Source organism: Canis lupus, chromosome 22 (assembly GCF_048164855.1).
Source record: "Canis lupus baileyi chromosome 22, mCanLup2.hap1, whole genome shotgun sequence".
Lineage (NCBI taxonomy): Eukaryota > Metazoa > Chordata > Mammalia > Carnivora > Canidae > Canis > Canis lupus.
In genome coordinates this window covers 45,530,823-45,543,987 of record NC_132859.1, presented here as the reverse complement: position 1 = coordinate 45,543,987, position 13,165 = coordinate 45,530,823, and the positions used below count along the sequence as shown (strand labels likewise).

At 39.2% G+C, this 13,165-nt stretch overlaps 1 long non-coding RNA gene across 1 annotated transcript in view; it reads left to right on the top strand.

The window, feature by feature from the left end:
* Window positions 1–261: 261 nt before the first annotated feature.
* Window positions 262–13,165, top strand: part of LOC140614278 (uncharacterized) — a 29,592-nt gene continuing 16,688 nt past the window's right edge. The window contains exons 1-2 of the long non-coding RNA XR_012015168.1: window positions 262–350; window positions 1,098–1,269. This is a non-coding gene — a long non-coding RNA (uncharacterized lncRNA). The remainder of the gene's footprint in view (window positions 351–1,097; window positions 1,270–13,165) is intronic.

The window sequence follows — 13,165 nt, the reverse complement described above, 5'->3', positions numbered from 1 at the left end:
GCAAAATGTATCAACAGATTTGTTTTCAGCTTCTTTTTGGTTTCACCATTTCCATTCTTTTCTATACTAATAGGTTACTTTCCTCCACAAGAAGTTTAACCTAACCTCTATGGCATTTTTACCCTTTTAGTTCAGATTTTGCTGCAGAAAATGGATAACATGGGTATAAAGAGAATGTTGGCTCTCTATTATTCTGGAATTTGGGATGGCCTCTCTAGTTTGCTGCTTCCCTGGACACCAAACATAACATTCTCTGTTCTAGGACCTGCTTCAAGTTGGTCATAAGACTGGCAGAAAATCAAACCAAACTAAATGAATAGTTGTTGAGGTTAATCTCACATCCTGGAGCTGTATGTGCCATGAAATAGCCTGCTGTTATTAACAAGCACAATTCTGATTAGAATCACGGCTCTGTGGTCCTATTTATCAGAATCTCGTGTTTGGAAATTGGATTGGGGTCTGATTACTTTAAAAATAGATATGATAGTGGAATATAGCCATTAAAATTTCCATTGTAGGAGAAAGTAACATAGGATAGTATTAACCATGTATTTAAATGTAGAGCCTGGGTGGCTCAGATGGCTAAGCATCTGCTTTGGCTCAGATCATGATCTCCGGGTCCTCAGATGGAGCCCTGCAATCAGGCTTCTGGGCTTCTGGGTCAGCTAGGAGTCTGCTTCTCTCTCTGCCTCTCCCCCTGCTCATTCTCTCTCTCTCTCTCTCTATCTCTCTATCTCCTGTCTCAAATGAATAAATAAAATCCTTACAAAAATAAATAAATGTAGGAGTACAAAGCAATATGTTCAAGATGATTCCTATATTGTTTAATATTATACAAAGACACCCAAATGTTAACCTTAAGGAACGAACTACCAGTGATTTTATTTTGTTTGCTGTTCAAGATACTCCCAGATGAAATGTACTACATCTATACTCAAAGTAATTTTTAAAGAAATATATTTATCATACCCGTACCCCAGAGTCAAAATATGCCAAAGGTACGACTAAAAACTAGATCTAATTATGATGCTCAGTACTCAAAATCATTGTATATTTTTCTCTTGCCTTGTATACATCTTTTTTTTCTTCCATCTTAGGAAATCATCCACTGGATGCTAGGAGTAAACGAACTTCTCCTTCTCAGAACTAATTGTCTGGTGGAGATGTAACAAGTCAACAGACGATCCAGCCTGTCACAGTTGATAACAGAGTTTCATGCATACTCTTAAAACATCTAATCCTCCTTCTACACATCAAATTCTGGCGTTGGTATGTCATCTGACAAGAGGTTGAACTCACACACTGGCACTCACTTCCATTTGAGTTGCATCCCATTGTTCACACACTCATGTTCAATTACCAGAGTACTGGAAAATTATTTGGATATTAATTTGCTCTTATTTTGTAAAAATGCAATTGCAAATACTAGCTATAGGAAATGCAGGTCTTATAAATGCAATTTGAATGATATAAAGATGGAAATCATTAGGTGTGCCAGTAACTGAATCTCTAGCCTCAATCAGATATTCAGACATTCATGAAATGAAGTTCAGTAAACTGGCTGAAAGTAAAGAAGAAAATCTGAGAACAAGTATAGGATCCTGGAAATAGTCGTTGTTAAATGTGGTGGCTAGGGATCCCTGGGTGGCGCAGCGATTTTGCGCCTGCCTTTGGCCCAGGGCGCGATCCTCGAGACCCGGGATTGAATCCCACGTCGGGCTCCCGGTGCATGGAGCCTGCTTCTCCCTCTGCCTGTGTCTCTGCCTCTCTCTCTGTGACTATCATAAATTAAAAAAAAAAAAAAAAAAAATGTGGTGGCTAAAAGTTTAGGTATGTTTAGAAGATTTGATCTTCATTTTCCGAATTCCTCCTAAAACAGTAAGTTTATTGTTTGATTTTGTAGATACATGGCCAGGTATGCTTTATGTTTGAAAGTTGGGACCTGCCTTTGGTGGCTTACCATTGCCTACAGAATATATTTTAAATCATTTATCACATCAATGATGTTAAAATGCACAAGTTTATAATGACATTAAGAAAAGAAAATGTAGGGGGTATCCCTGGGTGGCGCAGTGGTTTGGCGCCTGCCTTTGGCCCAGGGTGCGATCCTGGAGACCCGGGATCGAATCCCATGTCGGGCTCCCGGTGCATGGAGCCTGCTTCTCCCTCTGCCTATGTCTCTGCCTCCCTCTCTCTCTCTCTCTCTCTCTATCATAAGTAAATAAAAAATTTTTTTTTTAATTCTATAAAAAGAAAAGAAAATGTAGGGACATCCGGGTGGCTCAGTGGTTGAATGTCATGATCCCAGAATCCTGGGATCAATTCCCACATCAGGATCCCCACAGGGAGCCTGCTTTTCCCTCTGCCTGTGTCTCTGATGAGTAAATAAAATATTAAAAGAAAGGAAAAAGGAAAGAAAATGTACAAGTCACCTAGAAGTTGCTATAATAAGTTACTAAGTTATACAGTAATGGAAGTCGGTAAATAAAGAAAAAAAATCAAGCACTATGCTTCTCCTGTACAAATTGCATTTTAGGGTGACCAAAGTTGTTATGAAAAAGTTTCTTTGTATAAAATATTTCCAACTGAGGGACACCTGAGTGGCTCAATTAGTTAAGTACCTGACTCGATCTCAGCTCATGTCATGATCTTAGGGTCATAGGATCAAACCTGGTGTCAGGCTCCACACTCAGCATGGAGTCTGCTTAAGATTCTCTCTCTCACTCTCCCTCTGCTCTCCTCCACACACATGCTCTCTTTCTCAAAATAAATAGTAAATCTTTAAAAAAAAATTTTCCATCTGATAAATGTAAAAGAAATGACAAGAGATCATTGTGTAATCTCCTAATAAAATAGACTTAAATACCAATCATCAATGGCTGCTAAAACAGTAAATTAAAGATTGATAGAGCCACTGACAATTTTAACATCACTAAGATGTTTACTACTCCCCAAAATATTTTGAATTTAAATCCAATCAAGCATCTAAATGTACCAGTTTATGAGGACAAGGGAGAATGAGCAATATAGGAAAGTGTCAAAACAATACCAGAGAAGATGCAATCAACTAAACCCAGAATATGGAAAGTTCTATAGGACAAATTACAGGATTTCTTCAACAAATAAATTATCTTAATAAATTAAAAAAGATTTAAGAGACCTAATACCCAAATACAGTATGTGGATCCTGTTGTTTTTTTTGTTTTGTTTTTTTTTTTAGATTTTATTTATTTATTCATGAGAGACAGAGAGAGGCAGAGACACAGTCAGGGGGAGAAGCAGACTCCCTGCAGGGATCCCGGAACTCCAGGATCACGCCCTGAGCCAAAGGCAGATACCCAACCGCTGAGCCACCCAGGCATCCCTGGATCCCATTTTGACAAGCAAGTTATAAACACATATATTTTTTAAGATTTTATTTCTTTATTCATGAGAGACACACAGAGAGAGAGGCAGAGACATAGGCAGAGGGAGAAGGCTCCTTGTGGGGACCCTGATGTGGGACTCAATCCCAGGACCCTGGGATCACACCCTGAATCAAAAGCAGACGTTCAACCACTGAGCCACCAGGTGCCCCTAAACAGATATTTTTGAGACAATTGGGAAATGTAAAGACTAGATATTAGATGATATTAAGGAATTACTGATAAAGGGTTTGTAATTTTGTCCTTGTAACAATTATACTGTGGTTGTGTTTTTGAAAACCGTCTACTACTACTGCTTAAGTATGGAATTCTATGATCTCCAGGATTTCCTTCAAAATATTCCATAGGGAAGGGGGGAAGTGGCTAGAGAGATGAAAACAAGATTAAGCAAGGATTGATAAGTATTAAACCAGAGTGATGGGTATGTGAGAGACAAATGGAGTTTAATACCACATTCTCTGTTTTTTGTGTGTGTTTTAAATTTTCCATAACCGGAAGTTAAATTTCAATCAATCAATCCATACCCTACATATGTAACATACAAACATACATAAAGGCTTTAGGGCAGTTTATTTCCATGCCTGACTTTTGCCCTGGGGAAGTGACTGAGTAAATGAATCCAAAGAACTGTAGTATTAGGATCCCTGAGCCAGTTCGTGTGGGTGCACTATCTAAAAGTATAATCCTGAGGAAAGGAGCGTCTCTCTTTTTTGTGGGACCATGGAGGGGAAGTGTCCCAGTAACAGCCACAGTGAGGACAGGAAGCAAAATCCAATTCCCTTCCTTCTGATGGGCTGTGCATTCATAGGCAATCAAAGTAGTGGTAGCTGAAGATCTTCGTTGCCCTTAGCTGGGGTCTGAGTTTGGGGTGTAAGTATCTCAGACTGATGCTTCATTAGGTATAAAGATGCTATGCTCAAATCCTGTGGGCAACCAGTGGAAGTTGACAAGAGCATTGCTTTCCAAGGGCATAGCTCGGGAATCAGCCATAGCACTAGATTCCCAGCTGCTACAGCAGCTAGGATAACACCTTCCAGAGCAGTCAGCCACCATTGTGATTGCTGTGATTCTTAGATTTACAAGAGAAAGAGGTGGAGCAAGGAGGAGAGAGGAGGAGGTCTGGATTTCCCACTGATCTAGACATGTGAGGCTTCCATTGACAAACCAAAGGCATCCCTATGTTGAATCACTGCGTGTTCGTCAGCTGGTGAAGCAGGATTTGCTCATTACCCAGCTCCTGAATTGCATGATTGTATCATTATATTTGATGGAAATTAGTCTGACTATGACTCAGAGGTATGACTAGAAAATTCCTCCTACTCCCTTGTCCCTTGTGTAATCTTGGACAGGTTGCTCTTCTTGAAATTAGGATAATAATACCTTGCCTCTCTACCTCCAGGGTTGTTTTGAGGATTGAAAAGATAATATGTGGAACTATAATTTTTATGAACTATCAAATGGTGTACAAATAGAAGGCATCATTATTACTGTAAGTGACTAGCTGATCCATATCTTAAAGCCCCTTATTTTCTTTGATTCTGTGTTAACAATGAATGTTTAATTAGTACATTATAAAATTAGATAGTCAAGAAACAACTCCAGAGAAGTTTAGCATATAGTATGATCTTTCCGCTTTCTCTAATGTTACATAGGAATTCCTGGAAATAGGAAGATCTTATCTAGTTATATCCTTTATAGATATGTATCTCCTTTCTAGTTATGTCCTTGAATACATGCTCATCAATTTAGGAGACAGACAAGTTGCTCTATATTCCATAAATAATATATATTACTTTATAATCTCAATTTCATAAGTCAATGTTTCTCCTGTCCAATAATGTATCACAATTGGGAGACTAGAGCAGAAGTTCACCAACTATATGTAGCCCATGCAACAGATCTGGCTACCACTATTTTTATATGACCTGCAAACTAAGAATTGTTTTGATATTTTGAATTTTTTTAATCAAAGGAAGAATATTTTATGACACATCAAATTCAAATTTCAGTGTCCATTCAGTGTCCAGAGGCACACTCATTCATTTATGTACCATCCATGATTGCAACAGCAGTTGAGTAGTTGTAAGACAGACCATATGGTTCACAAAGCCTAAAATATTTACTATCTAGCCCTTTACATAAATATCTTCTTATCCCTGGAATAGAGGATTCAAAACAACAAAAATTAAAAATAAAATTTCTAACTTGCTAGCTTTCCCTGGGATAAATAAACCTAGAATACATGGATTTAAATTATGTATATGCAATAAGAGAAATTCAAAGTTATGGTTTTAATATGCAATGACTGTTTAGAGTCAATTAGGAAGAAGTTAAAAAATATAATAAATACAATATAAATAGAACACAATTAAATCCTTAAAAGTATGTTCCCATTTTGCTCAATGTTGGTGGCAGAGTAAAGAGAATAGGGGGTATATCCATTCTGATTAATATATAGTAGAAACTGACTGTGGCTAAGGGAAATAAGTAGTTCATTGGAAAGAAGATTCATGAACAGTTTCAGAATTGGGGAGAGAGCTAGAGATCATAACACTTGAAAGGACAGGAATCTGGAGAGCTCTAGGTCCTCAACAGCAAGAGACCCCATGTTTACTCTCAGGGCATTTCCACAAGACTTCAGAAGCTTTCCATTTGAATTTTGGGGAGAACTGATGGGCCTAGTATAAGGCCCTGGAGCTAAAGGGATAGAGTAACACGATCGGAGTATTTCTGGAATCACATGGTTGGAGTGGAGAAATAAAGAGGCAGTAAGATAGGGGCAAGAATTCCAGGCAGACAAAACCAACAGATGTGCTCACAGGAAGCTTGCCAGGAAATGTGGGCTTTAACCACAAATTCAGCACCTTATGGGTTAATGCGAGAATAAGACATCTTATTGGGCTTTAGTTAGTTAGTTTAGTTTAGTTAGGGGTATTTCCATTATATGTTAGTACTAAAGGAGGGGTACAATTAAAGCCACCTGCCATAAAACTACTCATTGGCCACCATACACACAATATTTTTTTTGAAAAAATTTTTTAAAGATTTTATTTATTTATTAGAGATACAGAGAGAGAGAGAGGCAGAGACACAGGCAGAGGGAGAAGCAGGCTCCATGCTGGGAGCCCGATGTGGGACTCAATCCTAGGTCTCCAGGATCAGGCCCTGGGCTGAAGGCGGCGCTAAACTGCTGGGCCACCCAGGCTTCCCACACAATATTTTTTTAAAGATTTATTTATTGGGATGCCTGGGTGGCTCGGCAGTTGGACGTCTGCCTTTGGCCCAGGGTGTGATCCCGGGATCCAGGATCGAGTCCCACATCGGGCTCCTTATAGAGAGCCTGCTATCCCTTAGTCTGTGTCTCTGCCTCTGTGTGTGTGTGTGTATGTGTGTGTCTCATTAATAAATAAACAAAAATCTTTTTAAAAAAATTTATTTATTTATTTATTTATTTGAGAGAAAGAGAGAGAGCACAAGTATGAGAGGCAGGGGGAGAACAAGAGAGAATCTCAAGTAGACTCTGGACAGGGTGTAGCTGACAAGGGGCTCAATTTGATAAGCCTGAGGTCATGACCTAAGTTAAAACCAAGAGTCATTTAACTGACTGCGCCACCCAGGAACCCCAGAAGATTGTTCTTTAACTTTAAAAAAATATTATTCCGAAGTGTGCCTGGGTGGTATAGTCACTTAAGTATCTGATTCTTGGTTTCAACTCAGTTCATGATCTCAGGCTCATGAGATCCAGAATCTGCTTAAGATTCTTTCTTTCTCCCTCTGCCCCACCCCCACACTCATGCACTTGCTTTCTCTCTCTCTCTCTCTCTCTCAAATAAATAAATAAATACATAAATAAATAAATAAATCATTTTTATTTATTTATTTTTTTATAAATTTTTATTTATTTATTTATGATAGTCACAGAGAGAGAGAGAGAGAGAGAGAGAGAGGGGCAGAGACACAGGCAGAGGGAGAAGCAGGCTCCATGCACCGGGAGCCCGACGTGGGATTCGATCCCAGGTCTCCAGGATCGCGCCCTGGGCCAAAGGCAGGCGCCAAACTACTGCGCCACCCAGGGATCCCAAAACATTTTTAAAATAAACAAACAATATCTTCCATAGGATAAAATTAAAAGATAATTGTGTGACCCTGTCCCCACTTTTATTCAACATTGCACTAGAGTTTTCAGCCTGTGCACTAAGACAAGAAAGTGAAAAAATAAACATACAGATGGCAAAGAGAAAAAATGATCCTTTTTTGCAGAAAGTGATTGTATGCATATAATATCTAAAAGACTCTATAAATTATTATAATTAATAGGTGAATTCAGTTATGCCACTGGATGAGGGTCAGCCTCCAAAATTTCATTTTATTTCTATATCAGAATGTAATAACACCAAAAATAAAAATAAAATTTTAAAAATGGGACTATTGGAGCACCTGGTTGCTCAGTTGGTTAAGTGTCCACCTTTGGCATGGGTCATGATCCCCAGATCCTGTTTGGGCCCCTGCTCACCAGGGAGTCTGCTTCTCCCTCTTCTTCTGCCTCTGCCTCTCTCCCTGCTCTTGCTCTCTCTCTCAAAATAAATAAACAATTAAAATCTTTTAAAAAATAATATGGGACTATTTACAATAGCATCAAAAAACATTAAATATGTGGGAATAAATGTAATGAAAGATATGCAACCAATTTCCTCAAATTATTTATAGGCTAATGCAGTCCCAAGGAAAATCCCCAAAGACTTTCTTTCTTCCTTTCTTTCTTTCTTTTGTAGAAATTGTCAACCTGATTCTAAAAATTTTAAAGAAATGCAACGGGTGAAGAATAGCTGAGGCAATTTTGGAGAAAAACAAGGAGAATCTACATCACCAGATATCACAACTTAGGAAGATAGCCAAGTATCCTAGTTTGCCAGAGTCTGGGGGGTTTTCTGAGATGCAATACTTTCAGTTTTAAAACCCAGACATTTTCTTTTAAGATTTTATTTATTTATTCATGAGAGACACACACAGAGAGAGGCAGAGACACAGGTAGAGGGAGAAGCAGGTTCCATGCAGGGAGCCCGATGTGGGACTTGATCCTGGGACTCCAGAATCATGCCCTGGGCTGAAGGCAGATGCTTAACACCTGAGCCACCCAGGCGTACCAAAACCCAGAAACTTTCATATATCAAATCATTATCTTGTATAACTTAAACAAATATAAAATTGTATGCGAATTATATCTCAATGGAAATATATCTCAATATCTCTGCAAAGGTGTGTGCAGATTGTACTAGGAAAACCAGGACAGTCACCCTGAGACAGTATAGCGCAATATTACTAAGATAGTTTGACACTGGCACAAGTATAAACAAGTAAACCAATGAAAGAAAACAGACCAGAAATAGACTCATACATGTTTTATCATTTGATTCTGACAAAGATGGCACAACAGTAGTCTATTTGGGATAGGATGGTCTTTTCCATAAATTGTGCTAAGTAATTAGCTATCAATATGGGGCAGTGGGAACTCAACTCCTAACTCATAACACAACAAATAAATTCTAGATGAATTGTATTTCTAAATGTGAAAAGTAGAGTAAAGCTTTTAGGAAAAAAAATAGGAGATTATCAATATGACCATGATATTGGCCAAGATTTCCTAAATAGGAAACATAAAATGCTAAATATTAAGGGGAAAAATTGATAAATTGGACTAAATTAAATTCAAATGCTTTTCTTTTTTTTTAAGATTTTATTTTTAAGTAATCTCTACATCCAATATGAGGCTTGAACTCAACAACCCTGAGATCAAGAGTTGCATGCTCCACCAACTGAGCCAGCCAGAGACCCCAAATTCTTGTTTTCATTATAAAAATTATTTAAGAGGGGTGCCTGAGTGGCTCAGTTGGTGGAACATGCGGCTCTGGATCTTGGGGTTGTGAGTTTGAGCCCCATATTGGGTGTAGAGCTTACTTAAAATCTTTATTTTTAAAAAAGATTTCTTTATTTTAGAGAAAGAGAGCAGGAGCTATTGAAAGTGGGAAGAGGAATAGAGGGAGGGGAAAGAGAGAATCCTTAGGCAGACTCCCTACTGAGCCTAGAGCCCTGCCCAGGGTTCAATCCCAGAACCCCAAGATCTATGACCTAAGCTGAAACCAAGAGTCATATACTTAACTGACAGAGCCACTCTGGTGACCCAAAAATAAAATCTTTTTTTTTTAAGATTTTATTTATTTATTCATGAGAGACAGAGAGAGAGAGAGAGGCAGAGGGAGAAGCAGACTCCAGGTAGGAAGCCTGATGTGGGACTCGATCCCAGGTCTCCAGGATCAAGCCCTGGGCCGAAGGCAGATGCCCAATCACTGAGCCACCCAGGTGTCTCCAAAAATAAAATCTTAAGAAAAATTATTTAAGAAAATGTTTAAAAAGCAAGCCAGTCACAGAGTGATTTACATATATATATAGCATATTATACATGTAAATATATATTATAAATAGATATATTTGTATTAAACATTTATTTTCATATATATTTTGAAGAAATATTTAAATATAAATATGTTACTATTCAGTTAATAAATTTTTAAATACCATAATAAATTAATAAATGAGTATAATAATAAATTAATTAATATTAACATATTTATATTTAAATATAAAGTTATATAATAAATATATTTACATATAAATTATATATATCTTCTCCCATTCTATATGTATCTGTGCATATATGCATCTATAGCTATACATATCAATATATATTTTTAGATATATATCTGACAAAGGGCTTATATACAGAATATGTAGAGCATTCCCATAAATCAGTAAAAAGTGGCATATAAAATGATGCTTAACTTTATCAGTCATCAGAGAGATACAGATTAAAATCACTATGAGATAAGACAAACATTACCAAGTGCTGGTAAGGATGTGGGGCAATTAGAACTTTCATGCACTATCAAAAGTAGTATCAAATGATACAACCATTGTGGGAAACTCTTTGGCAATGTCTACTAAAGCTCAACACATTTATACTCTATGACTTACAGATTCTACTTTTAGGTAAATAGGCACCTAACATAAACCCTCCTTAATGGGTTTAGGCTTGGGACCATACATTCAAATGCATACAGAGAGAGGACAGGCAGTAATATCAACTGTGATAGACAACATAGAGTGTCAAGGACTGTGGTAGACTGTCTCCACTCCCTATTGTCTATGACAATTGACACACTTGGCCAGCCTATCTCTGCTTACATTAGAACTTGTGGCAGCAAGGCTAAAGCCATGAAGGAAGATTATGTTGGGTACCTGGGAAGCAAGTATTCTTACTGAAGAAGAGACACAGCTGGCCACAGCTCTGCACACTGTCCAGAAGGATATTTTCAGTGGAAGTGACACAAGTAGATATATGCTGGACACCATTTGGCATAGCTGCCCTTCACTCTTCTGTTCACTTACCTCTGGAAACAGCCCTTGCTGCCATGTCTAGATCTCAGGTTTTGGCCTTTCTTTTTCTCAATGGCTGGTTGTTCTTGGGTGCACACCTTACCCAAGCCAGGTGCCACGGATGGATACAGTTGGTGCTCTGCCTAGATCCTAGATCGTCTTGCAAGGGCAATGGACCAGCCCCCAACTGCTCTGAGTGTTGGCTGCTAGCTGCTCACAGCTACCCCCTTCTTTTGAATAGCCTTGCCCAAAAATGCTTGAGAAACTATGCCTGCAGCTAATAACTGATGGACATGGGGGTACAAAAGGCATACTCCATTGCTTCAAAATGGGGTAACACTGCAGATTCCACTGTAGGATCAGACTGAAAATAGATTAACTTCTGTTCTACCCTGCTTCCCTCACTGCCTTGCAGATTTCTGCTGAAAGCACTCCCCAGAAAAATCACTTGCACCAGGATCCCTCTGCTGGCAGGGAACCCAAGCTAACTCACAGGACCTATAAGATCTTCTTTCCCCAAAGAGTGAGAAAGCCCAGGCAGGCTGAAACAATTGTACCAACACAACCATGGAGCTCCGCTCCTTCCCTTGCCAAGCTGTGGTTATTCAACTTTCCTTTGATTTCATAAGAGCCCCCAGGAACTTTCCAATAATCCGCCTTTTTGTTTAAGTCAGCCAAAGTCCATTTCTCTGCCCTAAAACCAGTATAACCTTAACTAATACGATGGGTAATCCAGACCTGACCTGACATGGACCCAATGCTTCATGGGATAACATCAGTTGGAATCCTGAGGGAAAAAAAATAATTGATTACCCTTTCTATTCCCTTAGCATCAGTAACTAAACATGCTGCTGGGCACACTCCCCATCTTGTAATCCTCCAGGAATTTGCCTTGCTAAGGAGCTAATTTGTTACCCAAGACTATGCTTCCCTGAGAACTTCTGGATTCCCTGGAGGCAGGAAAAGATAAATTCCTTCCACTGGACATCATCCTCTAGTATCTCTCATTTCCAATCCTACCAGGAAGCTCTAGCATCTCTCTGAGACTTCTTATCCCTCAAACCTACTTTTCTACATCCTCATTCTCTGTGTGTGTCCCCGTGTGCCATGCATATGCAATGTGTTTGCACACATGTTGGGAAAGCAGGAGGAGGTGGTGGGGAAGTCACAGGTGGATAGCCAGAGTTCAGATCATTAAACTAGGGGTTATAAAGAAAGGGTGACACATTATGAGCCTGATTAGTTCCACTCAGAATTGTTCACTGATTCATCAGAAAATTGATCCTCTGACCCAGACTCTCCCCTCTAAAAGGCAGCTTTTGTTAGAGCCAGTAATTGTGCCTCTGCAGCAATTTTATGCAGTTTAGCCCATGACAAGTTGCCACCTGAGCCAATGTGGATCTAGCAGGGTATTTTAAGATATTAACATACATTCTATTTTCCAGTGAGCATGTCTTCCTCTCCCCACACCATTCAGGCAGACAGTCCTGTGGTCTCAGGGGAGGCTTGCTGTAGAGTGACAAGTGAAAAGTGGACAAGTCTTTCTAGCTTGCTCCCAGTGACTGGTAGATGTCGTAAACTGATGGTCCACTGGTCTTAGGGTGTCTACAGAGAAGGTTCTTTTGGTCCACACAGTACTTTTTCTTTCTTTCTTTTTAAAATTATTTATTTATTTATTTATTTATTTATTTATTTATTTATTTGACAGAGAGAGAGAGAGAGCACAAACACACAAACAGGGGGAGTGGCAAGCAGCAGGGAGCCCAACAGGGGGCTTGATCCCATGGCCCTGGGATCATGACCTAAACTGAAGGTAGATGCTTAACCAACTGAGCCATCCCCACATAGTGCTTTTTCAGAGTATGGTTTTGGCCACAGAGGGCTGAGATCCAGTTTGCCACAGTCCCTAGCACTCCTTATTGTCTATCACATTACCTGCCTGGTTTATTTCTGTGTGCACACAAATCTGTGACTGTAGGCCTAAGACCATTAAGGAAGATCATATTCTCTGCTTAAGAAGCAAACATTCTCCTCTCTGAGGAAGGAACACAAAGATTAAGAGAGGGAATATTTCCATCAGAAGAGGGAAAAGCTCCGTGTTATAGGCAATAATGAGCCAGAGCCTCTTCTTAGCACCATGGAGAGTGAGAAGAAGCAGAGCCCACAGTTTAATGCTGGGTCCTCTGGCCTGGACCCGCTTGTGTCCAAATGTCTGAGGAGGTGGGGAAGTTACAGAAAGGGCTGCTTTGAAGGAGCAGTATTCCCAAAGCAGGAAAGAGGGAAAGAAGTATATGCAATGGCCTAAGGTC